The sequence below is a fragment of the Globicephala melas genome, chromosome 1 (assembly GCF_963455315.2).
Source record: "Globicephala melas chromosome 1, mGloMel1.2, whole genome shotgun sequence".
Taxonomy (NCBI): domain Eukaryota; kingdom Metazoa; phylum Chordata; class Mammalia; order Artiodactyla; family Delphinidae; genus Globicephala; species Globicephala melas.
This window is the reverse complement of record NC_083314.1, coordinates 13602605-13622384: the sequence shown is the minus strand read 5'-3', so window position 1 is coordinate 13622384 and position 19780 is coordinate 13602605. Positions and strand designations below refer to the sequence as shown.

Here is a 19780-nt window from a genome sequence, read left to right as displayed (position 1 = left end):
ATGCTTTCAGGTTTTCACCATTGAGAATGATTTTTGCTGTGGGTTTGTTGTACATGGCCTTTATTATGTTGATAATAAAGGTAGGTTCCCTGTATGCCCACTTTCTGGAGAGATTTTATCATAAATGGGTGTTGAATTTTGTCCATGCTTTTTCTACATCTATTGAGATGATCATATGGTTTTTATTCTTCAATTTGTTAATATGGTAATCACATTGATTGATTTGCATATTTTGAAGAATCCTTGCATCCTTGGGATAAATCCCACTTGATCATGGTGTATGATCCTTTTAATGTGTTGTTGGATTCTGTTTGCTATTATTTTGTTGAGGATTTTTGCATCTATATTCATCAGTGATATTGGCCTGTAATTTTCTTTTTTTGTAGTATCTTTGTCTGGTTTTGGTATCTGGGTGATGGTGGACTTGTAGAATGAGTTTGGGAGTGTTTCTTCCTCTGCAATTTTTTGGAAGATTTTGAGAAGGATGGGTGTTAGCTCTTCTCTAAATGTTTGATAGAATTCACCTGTGAAGCCATCTGCTCCTGGACTTCTGTTTGTTGGAAGATTTTTAATCACAGTTTCTATTTCATTACTTGTGATTGGCCTGTTCATATTTTCTATTTCTTCTTGGTTCAGTCTTAGAAGCTTATACCTTTCTAAGAGTTTGTCCATTTCTTCCAGGTTGTCCATTTTATTGCATAGGGTTGTTTGTAGTAGTCTCTTCGGATGCTTTGTATTTCTGCAGTGTCTGTTGTAACTTCTCCTTTTTCATTTCTAATTTTATTGATTTGAGTCCTCTCCCTTTTTTTTGTTGATGAGTCTGGCTAAAGGTATATCAATTTTGTTTATCTTCTCAAAGAACAAGCTTTTAGTTTTACTGATTTTTGCTTTTGTTTTCTTTGTTTCTGTTTCATTTATTTCTGCTCTGATCTTTGTTATTTCTTTTCTTCTACTAAGTTTGGGCTTTGTTTGTTCTTCTTTCTCTAGTTCCTTTAGGTGTAATGTTAGATTGTTTATTTAAGATTTTTCTTGTTTCTTGAGGTAGGGTTGTATTGCTATAAACTTCCCTCTTAGAACTGCTTTTGCTGCATCCCATAAGTTTGGATCATCATATTTTTGTTTTCATTTGTCTCTAGGTAATTTTTGATTTCCTCTTTGATTTCTCCAGTGATCTCTTGTTTATTTAGTAGCATATTGTTCAGCCTGCATGTGTTTGTGTTTTTAAAATTTGTTCCCTGTAATGGATTTCTAATCTCATAGCATTGTGGTCAGAAAAGATGCTTGATATGATTTCAGTTTTCTTAAACTTACCGAGGCTTGATTTGTGACCCAAGATGTGATCTGTCCTGAAGAATGTTCCGTGTGCACTTGAGAAGAAAGTGTAATCTGTTCTTTTTGGTTGGAATGTCCTATAAATATCAGTTAAATCTATCTGGTCTGTTGTGTCATTTAAATCTTGTGTTTCCTTATTAATTTTCTGTCTGGATGATCTGTTCATTGGTGTAAGTAAAGTGTTAAAGTCCCCTACTATTAATGTGTTACTGTTGATTTCCTCTTTTATAAATGTTAGCAGTTGCCTTATGTATTGAGTTGCTCCTATGTTGGGTGCATATATATTTATAATTGTTATAGCTTCTTCTTGGATTGATCCCTTGATCATTATGTATTGTCCTTCCTTGTCTGTTGTAACATTCTCTATTTTAAAGTCTATTTTATCTGATATGAGTATTGCTACTCCAGGTTTCTTTTGATTTCCATTTGCATGGAATACGTTTTTCCATCCCCTCACCTTCAGTCTGTATGTGTCCCTAGGTTTGAAGTAGCTCTCTTGTACACAGCATATAGATGGGCGTTGTTTTTGTATCCATTCAGTGAGACTGTGTCTTTTGGCTGGAGCATTTAATCCATTCACATTTAAGGTAATTATCAATATGTATGTTCCTATTACTATTTTCTTAATTGTTTTGGGTTTGTTTTTGTAGGTCGTTTTCTTCTCTTGTGTTTCCCACTTAGAGAAGTTCCTTTAGCATTTGTTGTAGAGCTGGTTTGGTGGTGCTGAATTCTCTTAGCTTTTGCTTGTCTGTAAAGCTTTTGATTTCTCCCTTGAATCTGAATGAGATCATTGCTGGGTAGAGTAATCTTGATTGTAGTTTCTTCCCTTTCATCACTTTAAGTATACTGTGCCAGTCCCTTGTGACTTGTAGAGTTTCTGCTGAGAAATCAGCTGTTAACCTTATGGGAGTTCCCTTTTATGTTATTTTTTGTTTTTACCTTGTTGCTTTTAATGATTTTTCTTTGTCTTTAATTTTTGTCAGTTTGATTACTATGTGTCTCGGCATGTTTTTCCTTGGGTTTATCCTGCCTGGGACTCCCTGCACTTCCTGGACTTGAGTGGCTATTTCCTTTCCCATGTTAGGGAAGTTTTCAACTATAATCTCTTCAAATATTTTCTCAGGTACTTTCTCTCTCTCTTCTCCTTCTGGGACCCCTATAATGTGAACGTTGGTGCATTTAATGTTGTCCCAGAGGTCCCTTAGGCTGTCTTCAGTTCTTTTCATTCTTTTTTCTTTTTTCTGTTCTGCAGTTCTGCAGTAGTGAATTCTACCATTCCCTCTTCCAGGTCACTTTTCTGTTCTTCTGCCTCAGTTACTCTGCTATGGATTCCTTCTAGTGTATTTTTCATTTCAGTTATTGTATTGTTCATCTCTGTTTGTTTGTTCTTTAATTCTTCTAGGTGTTTGTTCCTTAATTCTTCTAGGTCTTCATTTCTTGCATCTTCTTGATCTTTGCCTCCATTTTTTCCCCAAGGTCCTGAATCATCTTCACTCTTAATTCTTTTTCTGGAAGGTTGCCTATCTCCACTTCATTTAGTTGTTTTTCTGGGGTTTTATCTTTTTCCTTCATGTGGGACATAGACAAAATGAAAAGGAAGAGGACAATCTTTCTGTGAATGTCGTTTTCGTTCCACAGGCTGCAGGACTGTAGTTCTTCTTGCCTCTGCTGTCTGCGCTTCGGTGGATGAGGCTATCTAAGAGGCTTGTGCAAGCTTCCTGATAGGAGTGACTGGTGGTCAGTAGAGTGGGGTGTTGCTGTGGTGGGCAGAGCTCAGTAAAACTTTAATCTGCTTGTCTGCTGATGGGTGGGGCTGATTTCCCTCCCTGTTGGCTGTTTGGCCTGAGGCGACCCCGCAGTAGAGGGTACACACTCTTTGGTGGGGCTAATGGCAGACTCCAGGAAGGCTCACACCAAGGAGTACTTCCCAGAACTTCTGCTGCCACTGTCCTTGTCCCCACAGTGAGCCACAGCTACTCTCCACCTATGCAGGAGACCCTGTAACACTGGCAGGTAGGTCTGGTTCAGTCTCCTATGGGTTCACTGCTCCTTCCCCCTGGGTCCTGATGTGCACACTACTTTGTGTGTGCCCTCCAAGAGTGGAGTCTCTGTTTCCCTCAGTCCTGTCGAACTCCTGCAATCAAATCCTGTTAGCCTTCAAAGTCTGATTCTCTGGGAATTTCTCCTCCCCAGGTTGGGAAGCTTGACGTGGGGCTCAGAACCTTCACTCCAGTGGGTGGCCTTCTGTGGTATAATTGTTCTCTAGTTTGTGAGTGACCTACCCAGTAGTTATGGGATTTGATTTTATTGTGATTGCGTCCCTACTTCCGTTCCGTTGCGGCTTCTCTTGTGTCTTTGGATGTGGGGTGTCTTTTTTGGTGAGTTCCAGTGTCTTCCTGGCAATGATTGTTCAGCAGTTAGTTGTGCTTCTGGTGCTCTCCCTAAACCTGAGGACACATCTTGCTACTGGATCCACAAAATAAATTGAGATAAAGCACAGATATTCACAGACACAGTTCGTAGCTATGGCAACTTGTTGCTGAGTGTATTTCCCAGGGAAGGAGCTTGGTGGTGCCACTCTTGATGTTCAGGGCGCATGCTACCTCTATAATGGCTCCCTGCTTGAGCGCTGAGGCACCTTCCAGTCAGCGTTCGGACCTCGCGCAATCGACCCAGTGGTCTTTCCGGCCACTTCCGGCCTTCTCTGCAGTTTTTAATAAACATAATTATGAAGAATGTGAAGAATGCAATGTTGCTTAATAATCATAATAATAATATCAATAACTGGCATTGTGCTGTGCTTTCACTGTGTTCCAGGCACTGTTCTGTGTGCTCTAACATGTATATCTCTTTGTATTTTTGCAACAGTCCTGAGATAGGTATTCATATCTGTTATCATAGTCCTGATAGCCAAGAACCTTTGTTAAGGACCGAATGTGTCTTTTTAAAATTCATATGTTGAAATGCTACCCTCACAGTGTGATGGTATTAGGAAGTGGGACCTTTGAGGGGTAACTAGGGTTAGATGAGGTCATGAGGGTTGAGTCTTCATGAATGGGATTAGTGCCCTTATAAGACTCAGAGAGAGCTTGCTTCCTCTCTTTGTTCTGTCATGTGAAGATACAAAGAGAGGTCGGCTGTTTGCAACCCAGTAGCAGACTCTCGCCATAGCCCTAACACATTGGCACACTGATCTCGGACATACAGACTACAGATGTGTGAGAAATAAATTTCTGTTGTTTATAAACCAGTTAATCTATGGTACTCTTTTATAGCAGTCTAAACTAATACAACTTCTGATAACTGAAAGCTATTTTCATTCATTTTATGTCAAAGTATATTTGGTGTTAAAATTCTGAGCTGAATTGATCTGAGGTTAATATTAGTCTTTAACCAAACCTACTCTGTGTGAATATTTATGTTTAACTGAAAAAAATATTTGTCTTTTTTTATGGGTACTGCTGTAGTTGTTATATAATACATGGAATATAGAGTGAATTACCCCAGTATAATATGGCTTACGTTGAGAAATACATCTGGCCATAGGGTTTTAGAAAAGGAATTGTGGAATTGTTTCTAATCCCCATTTACTAAGGAAACTGAGGCTCAAAGTGCTCGAGAAATCTGACCAGAGTCACACAGTCTGTGTATAGTACTAGTATTGAAACCCAGTCTTAGAAGGCTAAAAGTCATTTTCCTGTCTAGAGTTCATAAGTGACTAATCGAGTTCATGTATGAATGAACTCGATGATTGTATGCAAGTAATGTATGAATAGAGATTAATGAATAAATGCTGTCGAAACATTGTAATTAAGAGGAAAGAGTTTTGCTTGGGTATCTTAAAAAAAGAAACAACTTCTAACCAAAGTTCTATTATTAACTAGCTACGTGACCTTGAGCAAGTCTCTTAGATTATCTCTGTGCTAAATTCTTGATCCTGTGTTGAGGATCATTATACCTGCCTTACAAAAATCTTGTAAAGCTACAATGCTGTAATTGTGGTGAGAGCACTTTGAAACTAATTAGTGCTGTACTTACATAAGATGTTATTATAACAGTTTCATAATATAGAGATATTTTTACTCCTTTAAATTGAAAAGAACATTAGAAATGTTTCAAACTTAAAATACTCAAGAGAAGCATTTTCCAAAGTGTGTTTCACAGGACACTAATCTGCAAAATGCTCCAGGACTAAAAGACTATTGTGATCCAATACAGTTGGAAAAAGATACTTATTATATCTCCCTCTTGAAGATTCACAAGGCTAATGCAGATACTAAAGGCTTTTAGAGGCTTGCTTAAAGAGAGCTTTTTTTGTCATTTTCTCTTTTTTTTTTTTTTTTTTTTTGCTGTATTTAACCCAGGATTTTATTAAGCTGCCTTCCAGTAGCACCTTTAAACATCTTGTGGAACCATGTGGCTGAATATGTTATAGGAAATTTTATCTCCACATGGAAAATTATTTAGCTTTTTTATGAATACCATCAATTCTATTTATATTTAGAAAAGTATACAGTTTTTCCCCTCATAACATGTGTTTTTCACCAAGACTTCTTCAATAATGATACAGTGGTATAGTAACTCATTAGAATTCATTAACATTGTTGTAGGCATGCAACATACAAATCTCATCAACTTTTAAAGGGTTCTCATTTATCCAGTTTTTTCTTACTTTATTTATGGTAAAACACTGTATCCACCATTCTTTGGAATATTCTTCTTGGAGTAACTCTGATGGTTAATTTTGTGTGTCAACTTGACTGGGATACAGGGTATCCAGGTATTCGGTCAACCATTATTCTGGATGTTTCTATGAGAGTGTTTGTGAATTTAACATTTAAGTCAATAGACTGAGTAAAGCAGATTGCTGTCCCTAATGTGGGTGAGGCTTGACAATCAGTTGAAGGCATGAATAGATCAAAAGGCTGACACCACCCCCCCCCCAACCTGACTAAGAGGAAGTTCCTTCTACCTAACTGCCTTCAACTTGTGACAGAGGTTTTCATACTGCCTTTCAATATACTGCCAAAGTGAAACTTTGGCTCTTTCTGGATACTGATCCTACCAGCCTTTGGAATGGAACTATACCATAAGCTTTCATGGTTCTCAGGCCTTCAGACTTTGACTGGAACTATCCTTTGGCTCCCCTTGGTCTCCCTTTCTCTCTATCTCTCTGTCTGGAGAACCTAAGACATATTTTGGTACTGAGACTGGTTTTAGAGGATCAGAATTTTACGATGAATTTTATGAATTGGTTCTGGTGCCTCTGGAATTGACTATTTATATGGTTAGATGTAAAGATGCTAATGACTCTATTTCCAGTAGTAAAGAGAGCACTGATAGTCCGTGGCATGATTTGGCCATAGAGATATGCAGAATATCTCCATAGGATTTTCCTAATTGACCCCTTAGAAGAAGCAAGAATCCGGATGTCTGTGTACATGATACTTTTGAACATTTTTCTCAGACAAACAGATAGAACAAGACTGGCTGGTTTCTCCTAATACGGATGGAAACGTTGGGAAAGAAAAGGATGAGCTCAGGGATTTGAATTCCCATTTCAAGCACTGCATAAATGACCTAAAGCTTTTGTGTGTGCCCTAAAGGAGACCCTTATCTCTTGTAGTCTTAAGGCTGAGATTGCTAAAAAAGTCAAACAAAAAAAATCTCATCCTTTCAGTGGCTAAATGCAATTTGAACTGCAACCTCACAGGGTATCTATTGCTAAGTGAGGGCATTAATTGGGGCAGAATGGGGTTCTGAATGGCAACATGTAGGAAGACTCTGATGAAACTGGGGAGATTAAGCCCCTAAATTCTGATGAATCTTCTTTCCAATGGAAGAGTCCTCTCTGTTCCCAGTGGAAGTGATCTCTCCACCCCGATCTGAAGGGATAAACCCTGCATTGCCTGAGGAAATGGTGTTGGTCTCTCCTGAGGCAGTTGCCATGCAAGATAATACTGATTCTTCTCAGCACCCACACCCATCACCCGTCTTTGCTTCTATACCTATAACTAGACTCAAGTCCTAGCAGGTCTGTACAGGTGAGGGATAGAATGTGACCCATAGGAGATGTGCTGCATTCCAAAAGAACTACTTGAGTCTTCTAATTTATACAGATGGAAGTCTAGGGAACCTGTGAGGGGGTAGATATCAAAAGTGTTGGATAATGGTGGAAGGAACGTAAAGCTGGGTCAGGTTGAATTTACTGATTCACTGAGGACTCACTGAGCAAGGAGTCTGTGTTTAGTGGGTCAGCTGAGCTGTCAAACCGAGGGCTATGACAGTTTGGTTGGTTGACTGACTAAAGCAGGGATCAGAAGGTGGTCCATAGTGAACATGGTGAAAGTGCCTGCCCTACCTTGCTTTAGTGGAGAGGAAGGGATGCAAAGACTTAGGGAGACGGGAATGTTAGAGTGTATTTGTCATTTAAGACTTACCCACACGGAGAGCATCCAGAAGACATGGCTTTCACCACGACTGTGAGAAATCAAGTTGTGACGAAAGCCCCAGCATCTTTGAAGAGCTCCATGATTGTTGTCCTCTACAGCCAAACCTCACCGCGGTCATTGAATTGGTAAACGTAAATGCCACTGGCATAATTGGATCCTGGGTAGCAGGGGCCAGTTGGTGGCAGGCAAGGTGGGTGTGGATATGGTCACGGACAGCAGAATCAAAGCAGCAGTCAGACTAGCCTGACTCATGCAGACCATGGCCGTGGCTAGTTCATCATGGTGCCCCTAGAAGTGAAATAGCTAGGAAGCCTGTTCCATTCTCACTTAATCTGTAGAACCAGACATATTTTAGGCCAAGTGAACAAAAGTCTGACGTAAGTCATAAAAACAGAGTCATGGCCTCTCAGTCAGTCTCAGACTTGAGCCAGTTTACAGACTCCACACCCCTTGAGTGATGGGGAGGTGGGGTCCCCTTGAAGAACCCCTGTTGCCAAAAATGTATACTGTTAATCTTTCTCTCCGCTTTCCCCAAAGGGATCCATGGCGTTTTACCAGGGTCCACTGGGAAAAAGGAAGTAATTGGGCCTTTGGGGGAATATTGGACACTTATTCCAGAGATCCAAAATACCACTGTGGCCCTCCAGTCAGAGTAGGGGCTTATGGAGTCAGCCGAGCAATGGAGTTGTAGATCAGGTCCCTCTCGGTGTTGGCCCGGTATGTCCCTGAACCCAGTCTGTAACCATTTCCTCAGTTCTGGAGTGCCTAGGCAGGGCAGACATCCTTAGCAGCTGGCAGAATCTCCGTATTGGGGATTCTGACCAGTGGAGCGAGGGCCATTATGGTGGGAAAAGCCAAGTGGAAGCCACCACAACTGCCTCTACCTAAGAAAATGCTAAACTAAAGCCATACTGGATTCCTGGAGGGATCGCAGAGATTAGTGCCACCATTAGGGATTTGAAAGAGGCAGGGGTGACGTCGTCGAATTTATCCCCATTCAACTCACCTATTCAGCCTGGTGCAGAAGACGGATGCATCCTGGAGAATGACGGTGGATAATTGTAGGCTTAACTAGGCTGTAAATTCAATTGCAGGTGCTGTGCCAGATGTGGTTTCATTGTTTGGGCAAATTAAGACATCCCCTGTACCTGGTTTGGAGCTATTGATCTGACAAATGCTTTTTTTCCTCTATCCCTGTTAAGAAAGACCACCAGAAGCTGGTTACTTTCAGCTGGCAAGGTCAGAAAAATACCTACATTGTCCCACCTTAGGGGTATATCAGCTCTCCAGCCCTATGTCATAATTTAGTTCGCGAGGACCTTGCTTGCTTTTCCCCTCCATAAGATATTACACTGGTCCATTGTTACACTGATGACTTTATGCTAACTTTTTTTTTTTTTTTTGGCCACGCTAAGCGGCTTGTGGGATCTTAGTTCCCTGACCAGGGGTCAAACCCATGCCCTCTGAAGTAGAAGCACAGAGTCCTAACCACTGGACTGCTGGGGAATTTCCCAGACACACACACACCCTTTTTTTTTTTTTTTTACTTTACGCTATTGAACTTAGTAAGCAGGAAGTAACAACTACTCTAGACTTATGACTAAGACATTTGCATGTAAGAGGATGATAATAAAACTGACCAAAAATGCTCAGGGGTCTTCTGCCTTTCTAGGGGTCCAGTGGTGTGTGGGGGGCATGTTTAGATATCCCTTCAAAGACGAAGGATAAATAGTTGCATGTGGCCCTTTTTTGGTTGCAAAAGGCACAATGCTTAGTGGCCCCCTTTGTATTCTGGAGGTAATATAGTCCTCATTTAGACCTATCACTCTGACCCATTTACTGAGTAACCCAAAAAGCTGCTAGTTTTGAGTGATGCCCAGCACAAGAGAAGGCTCTGTATTGGGTCCAGGTTGCCATGCAAGCTGCTTTGCAATTTAGGCCTTATGATCCGAAAGATCCAATGGTGCTTGGAGTGTCAGTGTCAGCTAAGGATGCTGTTTGGAGCCTTGGTGGGCCTCTATAAATGAATCATAATGCAGGCCCTTAAGATGTTGGAGCAAAACCCCTACCATCCTCTGTGGGCAATGACTCTGCTTTTAAGAAACAGCTCCTGGCCTGTGACTGGGCCTTAGTAATGACTAAATTCTTTACCTTGGGCCACGAAGTTACCATGTGAGCTGAGCAACTGCCCAACATGAGTGGGGTGTCATGTGATGCACCAGGCTATAATGTTGGGCATGCATAGCAGCACTTCATCATCACGTGGAAGTGGGATGTACACAGCTGGTCCCAAGCAGGCCCTGAAGGTACAGGTGAGTTATATGAAGTGGTCTAACTGCCCACGGACACCACTCCTTTTATACTGCCTTCTCTTTCCCAACCTGCACCCATGGCTTCATGGGGAGTTCCCTATAATCAGCTGGCAGAGGACGAGGAGACTGGAGCCTGGTTTACAGAGGGTTCTGCATGATTTGTAAGCACCACCTGAAGGTAGACAGCTGCAGCAGCCCAGCATCTCTCTGCGACATCCCTAAAGGACAATGGTGAAGGGAAGTCCTCCCAGTGGGCAGAGCTTTGAGCAGTGCACCTGCTTGTTCACTTTGCTTGGCAGGATAAGTGGCCAGATGTATGATTCATACCCATTTATGGCCAATGGTTTGGCTGGACGGTTAGGGATTTGGAAAGAACATGATTGGGAAATTGTTGACAAGGAAATCTGGGAAGGAAGTCTATGGATAGACTTCTCTTTTTTTTTTTTTTTAAATAAGACTTTTTTTTTTTTAGATGTTGGTAGGCGTTTATTAATTAATTTATTTTGGCTGTGTTGGGTCTTCGTTTCTGTGCGAGGGCATTCTCCAGTTGTGGCAAGTGGGGGCCACTCTTCATCGCGGTACGCGGGCCTCTCACTATCGCGGCCTCTCGTTGTATAGCACAGGCTCCAGATGCACAGACTCAGTAGTTGTGGCTCACGGGCCCAGTAGCTCCGCGGCACGTGGGATCCTCCCAGACCAGGGCTCGAACCCGTGTCCCTTGCATCAGCAGGCAGACTCCCAACCACTGCGCCACCAGGGAAGCCCTAGACTTCTTTTAATGGGCAAAAAAACATGAAGATACATTAAGTCCCCTACATACAAATGAGTTCTGTTCTGAGAGCGGGTTAGTAAGTCCAATTTGTTCATAAGTCCAACAAGGTTAGCCTAGCTCCTCAACTAACACAATTGGCTATATAGTACTGTACTGTAATAAGTTTATAATACTTTTGCACAAATAATACATAAAAAACAAACACAAAAAATAAAACATTTTTAATCTTACAGTACACTACCTTGAAGAGTACAGTAGTACACTACAACAGCTGGCATACAGAGGCTGCATCTAGTGAACAGGCAAGAACAGTTACTGACTGGAGGAGGGATTGCAGGTGGGAGATGGTAGAGCTGAAGGATCCTCAGCAATAGGAGATGGAGGGCAAGCTGCGATTTCACTGACGCCTGACGTGGATGGCACAGGGTCTGGTTCCTTGCTGGAACCAGATGCATGTTCGTATCTTTGAAAGTTTGCAGCTGAAAGGTTTATATGTAGGGAACTTAACTGTATGTGATTGCTCATTAAAGGGTAACCTCAGCAGAGGAGGATTTTAATAATCAAGTGGTAGGATGACCCTTTCTCTGGATACCAGTCAGCCTCTTTCCCCAGCTGTCCCTGTGATCTTCCAGTGGGCTCATGGACAAGTGGCCATGATGGCAGGGATGGGAGTCATGCCTGGGCTCAGCAACATGGACACCTACTCAACCAAGGCCAACTTGGCTGTGGCTGCTGCTGAGTGGCTGGTCTGCCAGCAAATGAGACCAGCACTGAGCCATCCCCAGAGGAGGTCAGCCTGGTCTGATCTACTTTCATTACGGAAGGGCAGCATTTTGTTCTTACTGAAATGGGCACTGTCTTCCCTGCATGCAATACTTCTGTCCAAACTACCATCTATGGACTTACAGAATGTCGTATCTTCTGTCATGGTATTCCACAGAGCGTTACCTCTGATCAAAGAACTCACTTCATAACAAAAGAAGGGTGGCAATGGGCCCGTGCTCATGGGATTCACTGGTCTTATCACGTTCTCCACTATAGTAAGGCCCCTACATACGAACCTTCAAGTTGCAAACTTTCAAAGATGTGAATGTGCGTTCACATGTCCAGTCATGTAAGTTAGTTCATGTGTCTGGCATACATTGTCATGTGCATGCATCCTCTACAAGTGGTTGTGCTTTTTTGTACTTCACTGTACAGTATTGTATAGAGTACAGTAGTACTGCATCTTTACAGACATCAAGCCCAGGATGTCCGGAGGCAAGCGTAAAAGCAGCGGTGATGTAGCTGGTACTGCTAAGAAGCACCAGCTGTTGTACTATACTACTGTACTTCTCAAGGTACTTACTGTACTGTAAGATTAAAAATGTTTTCTTTATTTTCTGTGTTTGTTTTTTATGTATTATTTATGTGAAAAATATCATAAACCTATTATAGTACAGTACAATATGGCCAATTGTGTTAGTTGGGTACCTACGCTAACTTTGTTGGACTTACGAACAAATTGGACTTATGAACGTGCTCTCGGAACAGAACTTGTTTGTATGTAGGGGACTTACTGTATCCTGAAGCAGCTGGCTTGATAGATAGAATGGGGGAATAGGCTTTTGAAGAATCAGTTGTAGCGCCGCCTAGAGAGCAATACCTTTCACGGCTAGGGAAAGGTTTCCCTAAGGATGTAGATGCTCTGAATTAGTGTCCAATATATGGTGCTGTTTCTCCCATAGCCGGGATTCCCAGGTCCAGGAGTCAAGGTATGGAAGTGGGAGTGGCACCGTCTCTCTAGGTTTGTATTAAACCTAGAGACACACTAGCACAAGTTTTGCTTCTGTTCTTATGCCTCTATGCTCTGCCTGCCTAGAAGTCTTAGTTCCTGTGGGAGGAATGCTTTCACCATGAGACACGACAAGAATTCCATTGAACTTGAAGTTGTGACAATTACCAGGCCACTTTGGACTCTTCATGCCCCTGAATCAACAGGCAAAGAAGGGAGTTACTATGCTGCCTGATGTGATTGGTCCTGACTACCACGGGAAAATGGGAACGCTGTTCCTCAATGGACGTCAGGAGAGTATGTCTGGAATACAGGAGATCTATTAGGGCATCTCTTAGTATTACCATGCCCTGAGATTAAAGTCAGTGAAAAAGTATAGCAACCCAATACAGGCAGGGCTACCAATGACCCAGACCCTTCAGAATGAAAATTTGTTTCACCCCACCAGGTAAAGGGCCATAACCAGCTGAGGTGCTCACTGAAGGCAAAAGGATTACAGATTGGGTAGTGGCAAAACACAGTTATAAATACCAGTTATGACTATGCGAGCAGTTACAGAAACGAGGACTGTAATTGTCATGAGTATTTCCTCCTTATTTTGTTATGAATATGTTTGTGTGTCTATATTATGTGTAATATATATTATATATTACATGTGATAAAATGTATATACAAACGCAAATGTCTTTGTTTTCTTCTCTCTTTTATTCTCTGTTCATGTAACATAAGATTATTGAATTTATGTTGTAGTACTTAAGTACTGTTAACTTTACATCATAGTATTTAAGTTACAGAATATCAAGGAGAATAGTAAATATTACTGAAAGAATTTACCTCCTCTTCTCGAGAAAGGGCTAGTATGTTTTTGTACGTAGGGGAGTGGTGTCATGTCAAGTGGAACTATGATTTGTTGTTATCTTCATTGGGAGATTAAGTATACTTTGAAAAGATGCACATGGGTGCCAAGTTGACAAGGGGTAGACTCCTGATTATTATTTTGTGTCAACCTGAGTGGGCCATGGGATGCCCACGTATGTGGTTGAACATTATTCTAGGTGTTTCTGTGAGGGTGACTTTGGATGAGTTTAACATTTGTATCCATGAACTGAGCAAAGCAGATTGGCCTCCCTAATGTGAGTGGGTCTCATCTAGTCCTTGATGGTCTGAATATATCAAAATACTGACGCCCCCTGAGTAAGAAGGAATTCTTTCAATATAGCAGCCTTTGGGTGGGAACACTGATCTTTCTTCCTGCCTTTGGACTTGAACTGAAACATCAGCTCTTCCTGGGTCTGAGTTTACTTGCCCTCACCCTGGAATTACAGCAGCAGCGCTCTCGTGGGTCTTCAGCTTGCTGACTGCAGGTCTGGGGACTTGTCAGCCTCCATAACTCCATGAGCCAGTGCCTTAAAATACATCTCTCTCTGTCTCTCTCCACACGTACAAACAAACACAGATCCTATTGGTCCTGTTTGTCTGGAGAACTGTGAGTAATACAGATCCTTAGAAATAAAAAACTTACATCTTCATTAAAAAAAGGGCCTCTCTAAATAACTTCTTAATAGTTGATGTTTTATGTACCTTTCCAAACTATGCTGATCATACGTCAAACGATTATTCTATAGCTTCATGATTCCCAACCCATACATTCCCTTCGAGGTAGAGGGTCAGGTTTCTCCCTTACATTTTCTTATTAACGTATGGTACATGTGTAAATATAAGACTGTAGTAGATTATTTGGTCACTTATTTATTTCTCCACTCACAACTAATCTCCAGAAGAGGGACCAATTTATTTATGTTTGTTGGACTATCCAGTACACATCTCAATGCCTGACGATTAATTGGTAGCAAATACAGGTTGACTTCTTAAAAGGAAGGTGTAGTATATGTCTAGGTAAGGTCCTTAAAATCCGAGTCCTTAAAATCTTGCCTTTTCACCCCTTTAAAATAGCATTTCACAGGATACAAATGTCTTAATGTACTAGATATTTTGTAGCATAAATAATGTTTCTGGCCAGTGACATTTTATGGTGTTGTAGAAATAAAGACTGCTAAAATGAGAACAAAGGGAGGCTATTTACTCAGCGCCAGCCACCATCACTAGCATTTGGCAGTGACTCAAAGACACGCATTGTAGTGGGAAAGCTTTGCAGAGCGTAAAAAGGAAGGCTTCAAGTGGGCTCTTATTGGAGGTTGTTGGCAAGGAAAAGCTGGAGGCAGGCTAACTGGAAGGGGGGACTCTTATGTGATTGATTTGGGGGGGCCTATTTGGCTTCCTGTAGTTGGTCCAGAGACAGAAGCAGAGGCATAAATGAAGGAAGCTGGCAGCCATTGACCAAGTCCTGACTATTGTCACCCGACTGCTGTAGACCTTGTGTTTTGGCTTTTTGGACTGGGGGCTGCAGAAGTTTTGGATCATAGGTCTGTTGCCCTATATTGTCTGTCCATTTGTATACTTATTCTCTCAGAATGAATTATTGTAATATCATAGTTAAATAACTTAAAAAACAAACATGTAAAGTTGCACATCATTTACATTAAAAAGGGGAAGGTATTTTTGCACATACATAGTGATGATTAACTGTCTGTCAAAGGTACCTCATTGATGATTGAGAATATGAACGCACAGGTTAAATATCTCACGGGAAATTCCTGAAAATGCAAACTATGGTTTTGAGTAATAAACGAAGGGAACGCACAACCTCCCTTTTCTGTAAAAAGATGCAGTATCTCTTCTGGTGCACGTTGTTATAATATACCTTATTCTGATCGAACTTTAATTATGGCTGCATCAGCAAATTCCACACTGCCTCTCCAATTTAGAAGATTTTTCTGGCTGCCTTGAGCCAGTTTATCCCAGCAGTTGGTCTACTAATTCCCATTAGCCCTGTGGAAGAGAAAATTGTGCTTAAGTGGAAGAGCGATGTGTTCAAATGATAAATTTTCACATACTAAATCCTTCAATTCAGGAATATGAAAACATGAGAAGAAGCAGAAACATCAATTACCCATTTTTTTCTTCGAGTTATCATTTTCATCAATCATTTTCAGAACATAAATGGACACTGTTCTCACTCAACTGTATCTCCCATATATTATCTAAGAAGAATATGCATGTCATGATTGTAAGAAAATGATGTATATGTGAAGTAGAGCATTTTTTTCAAAAGTAACAGAGGAAAGAAATATTTCTCCCCTAGCAATAAGGTTTTTTTTTTTTTTTTCCTAAAACGAAGGTGTTGGATGCTTTAGAATCTTTTACAAGCACTGACTAATACAACTATATACAGAATGTGTTTGTTACAAATAAAATACTTAAAGTTTTTGACTTTCATTTTTGTACTTGCTTTAAATAAAAGATTATCGTTTATGTCTTCAATTCCTCTGGCAAGTCTTTGAGAGTTTCAGCTCTGTAGACCGTTAAGTTGCAAAACAGTACAGCTCCTGCCTTACAAACTGAAATGCCCTCACTAATAGAGAGTGACAGAGAGAGTATTTAAGTCCCCAGGGGCCAAGGGGGGCTACTTATGGAACTAGTAACATTTTAAGCGTTCTCTAGAGGTTCAAAGGCTAGGTATTATCTATTTCTTAGAGTTCAAGTTGTTTGTGTCTTTACATGGCTGACTTAAGGGTCTCTGATCAGCAATTTTAGGGAAATGACCAGGAAAGTCTTTTTCCGTGAAGGAAGAGGCCTGATAATATTACTTATTTCACCACTGATGCTGTAGATTTCACATTCAAAATGAACTACTAAACAACCCAAACGTGTCTTCATCTCTCAAATTTAATTTTCACTGTAACGATCTTGTTTCCTTGTCTGACTCAAAGGTCTCTGATGTAGGGAAACAATCATTAAAATAAATGATAAACAAAAATATTTAGCTTTAGTTTTCATTGTTGATTGAGACTGTTCCTCTTTGGAAAACTATTCATTAAATAAACTGCCATCTGACCCTTTTCACTAAACTTGTATCTGACGTTTTATTACTCAGATGTTACAGGTATTTGATTTTCCATATTTCCTTTTATCTTTTGACATGCAATCTTTTGTTTCAGTGTGAAGAAAGTAATGAATTTAACTGGGTATTTAAAAACTCATAAAAAGCCAAATATATCCCTTTTTATTGTCCAGTATTGTTTTCCAGTTATTATAAATTGGCCTAAAAAGCTGAAACTTCAAATTAGTCTTTTTTAATATAATTCATCATTTTTATAATCTCAGTTGATGAGAGGAAAAAAATGTGGGGTGAAAGAATATAAATAAATGATAAAACGGCTCGTGGTACATTTGGCTACTATACAGGCAACTATGGCCCCATTTTTGCCTGTTGGTACTGTTGATACTGAAAAGAATTACCTTATGTATCTTCTGAAATCTATTCACTAGTTATGTTAGCATCAATATTTTGTAATAATTGCATTTTTTTTACAAATATCGTCACTTTAAGGGATTAAGTTTAGATTGCTAAAATTGCTGAATATTGTTTCCCTAGCTTTCAATCATCTTCTCTGAGATGAAGATTCCCATTAACTGCAGGCTCCCAGCAGTTAATTGTATCATCTCTGTACAGTGGGCCCTGCTATGGACTGAACTGTGTCCAGCCCTAACCCCCCAGGTGACTGTATTAGAGAGAGGAATTTTAAGAAGATGATTAAGGGTAAGTGAGATTAAATGAGATCATGAATATGGAGCCCGGATTTCACAGAAGTGGTGTCCTTATAAAAGAGGAAGAAAATACCAGACCCTTCTCTGTCTCTCTCCGTCACACACACACGCACCCAAAATGCAGCCATCTGTAAGCGAGTAAGAGAGCGCTCACCAGAAAATGAGGCCTGCTGGAACCTTGGTCTTGTACTGTCCAAGCTCCAGCACTGTGAGAAAATAACTTTCTGTTGTTGATGCTTCCCAGTCGATGGTATTTTTGTTATGGCAGCTTGAGTAAACTATGGCAGATCTTTTTAGTTTCTATCAACAAGGGCATCTTTTGTAGCTTGGTGGCCTGTTGTTTTTCTTTCTTTCATTTTTGGGGGTACATTTGTTTATTTGCTGGTTTCTTTTATTCATTCTTCTTTCCTTTTTTTAGACTATTTTTTGTATCAGTTTTAGGTTCAGGGCAAAATAAGCAGGAGACGCAGGGATTTCCTATATTCTCTGTGCCCCTCACTCATGCACAGCCTCTCCCATTATCAACATCCCTCACCAGATGGTACATTTGTTGCACTTGATGAACCTGCATTGACACATTATCATCCAAAGCTCACAGTTTATGTTAAGGTTCACTATTTCTGGTGTACTTTCTATGGGTTTAGACAAATGAATGATGTCATATATCCACCATTATACTATCATGCATTGTAGTTTCACTGCCCTAAGGAGTCTCAGTGTTCCACCTATTCATATAGCCTCCCTCTCAAGCCCTGGCAGCCACTAAGCATTTTCCTATCTCAGTAATTTTGCTTTTTCCAAAATGTCATTTAGTTGGAATTATACAGTATGTATCTTTTTTAGATTGGCTTTGTTTTTTTAGTAATATGATTTAAGGTTGCTCTGTATCTTTTCATGACTTAATAGCTGATTTCTATTTAGAGCTGAATAATATTCTATTGTCTGGATGTACCACAGTTTATTTTTCTGTTACCCACTGAAGTACGTAGTGGTTGCTTCCAGGTTTTGCCAATTATGAGTAAAGCTATTGTAAACATCCACACACACACAATTTTTTGTGGGCATAATTTTCATCTCTTTTGGTTAAATACCGAGGAGCACAATTACTGGATCATACGGTAAGAGTATGTTTTGTTTTGTGAGAAACTGCCGAAGTGTCTTGCAAAGTTGCTGTAACTTTGTATTCCCTCTGGCAATAACTGAGAGTTCCTGCTACTCCACGTTCTATTCAATGTTTCGGTTTTGTCACTGTTCTGGATTTTAGCCATTCTAATCTGTATATAGTGGTATCTTGTTTTTACTTGCATTTCCTGATGACATATGATGTGGAACATCTTTTTATATGCTTACTTGCCATCTGTGTACCTTTGGTGAAGTGTCTGTTTAGGTCTTTGGCCCATTTTTTAATTGAGTTGTTTGTTATTGTTCAGTTTTAAGTGTTCTTTGTATATTTAGATGACAATGCTTTATCAGATATGTCCTTTGAAAATATTTTCTCCCAGTCTGTGGCTAGTCTTTTCATTCCCTTTACAGTATCTTTCACAAATCAGAAGCCTTTAATTTTAATGAAGTCCAGCTTATTATTTTTTTCATGGTTAGTGCCCCTGGCATTGTATCTAAAAAGATACTGTCATACCTCAGATCATCTGGGTTTTCTCCTACATTATCTTCTAGGAGATATATACTTTCACATTTTGTATTTAGGTCTGTGATCCGTTCTGAGTTAATTTTTCTGAAGGTTGTAAGGACAGTGTCCAGATTCTTTTTTTTTTTTACACTTGTTTTTTCAGTTGTTCAAGCATCATAGAAAAGACTATCTTTTCTCCATTATATTGCTTTTGCTTCTTTGTCAAAAATCAGTTGACTATATATTTAAGAGGGTCTGTCTCTGGACTCTGTGTTTTGTTTCATTGATCTTTTTGTCTGTGCTTTCACCAATAACACACTCTCTTGATTACAGTAGCCTTATAGTAAGTCTTGAAGTTGCATTATGTCAGTCGTCCAACTTTGTTCTTCTTCAACACTGTGTTGGCTATTCTGGGTCTTTTGCTTCTCCATATAAACTTTAGAATCAGTTTGTTAATATCCACAAAATATCTTACTGGAATTTTGTTTGCGATTGCATCAAGTTTATAAATAAAGTTAGAAAGAACCTGACAGTTTGACAATATTGAGTCTTCCTATCCATGAACATGGGATATCTCTTGACTTAGTTCTTTTATATCTTTCATTCAAGTTTTATAGTTTTCTGCATATAGATCTTGCACATATCTTGTTAGATTTATAACTATTTCATTTTTTGAACGCTAGTATAATTGTTTTGTGTTAACTTCAAATTCCACTTGTTCATTGCTGGTATGTGGGAAAGCAACTGAGTTTATTAACCTTCTATCCTCCAACTTTGCTGTAATTGCTTATTAGTTCTAGGAATTTTTTTGTTGATTTTTTTTTCAGATTTTCTACATAGGCA

At 39.9% G+C, this 19780-nt stretch overlaps 2 pseudogenes; both read left to right on the top strand.

Moving 5' to 3' along the window:
* The first annotated feature begins 9380 nt into the window (after positions 1–9380).
* LOC132594091 (uncharacterized) lies at positions 9381–11958 on the top strand (annotated as a pseudogene).
* A 160-nt stretch (positions 11959–12118) lies between these two features.
* Positions 12119–13215, top strand: LOC138842923 (uncharacterized; annotated as a pseudogene).
* The last annotated feature ends 6565 nt before the right edge of the window (positions 13216–19780 follow it).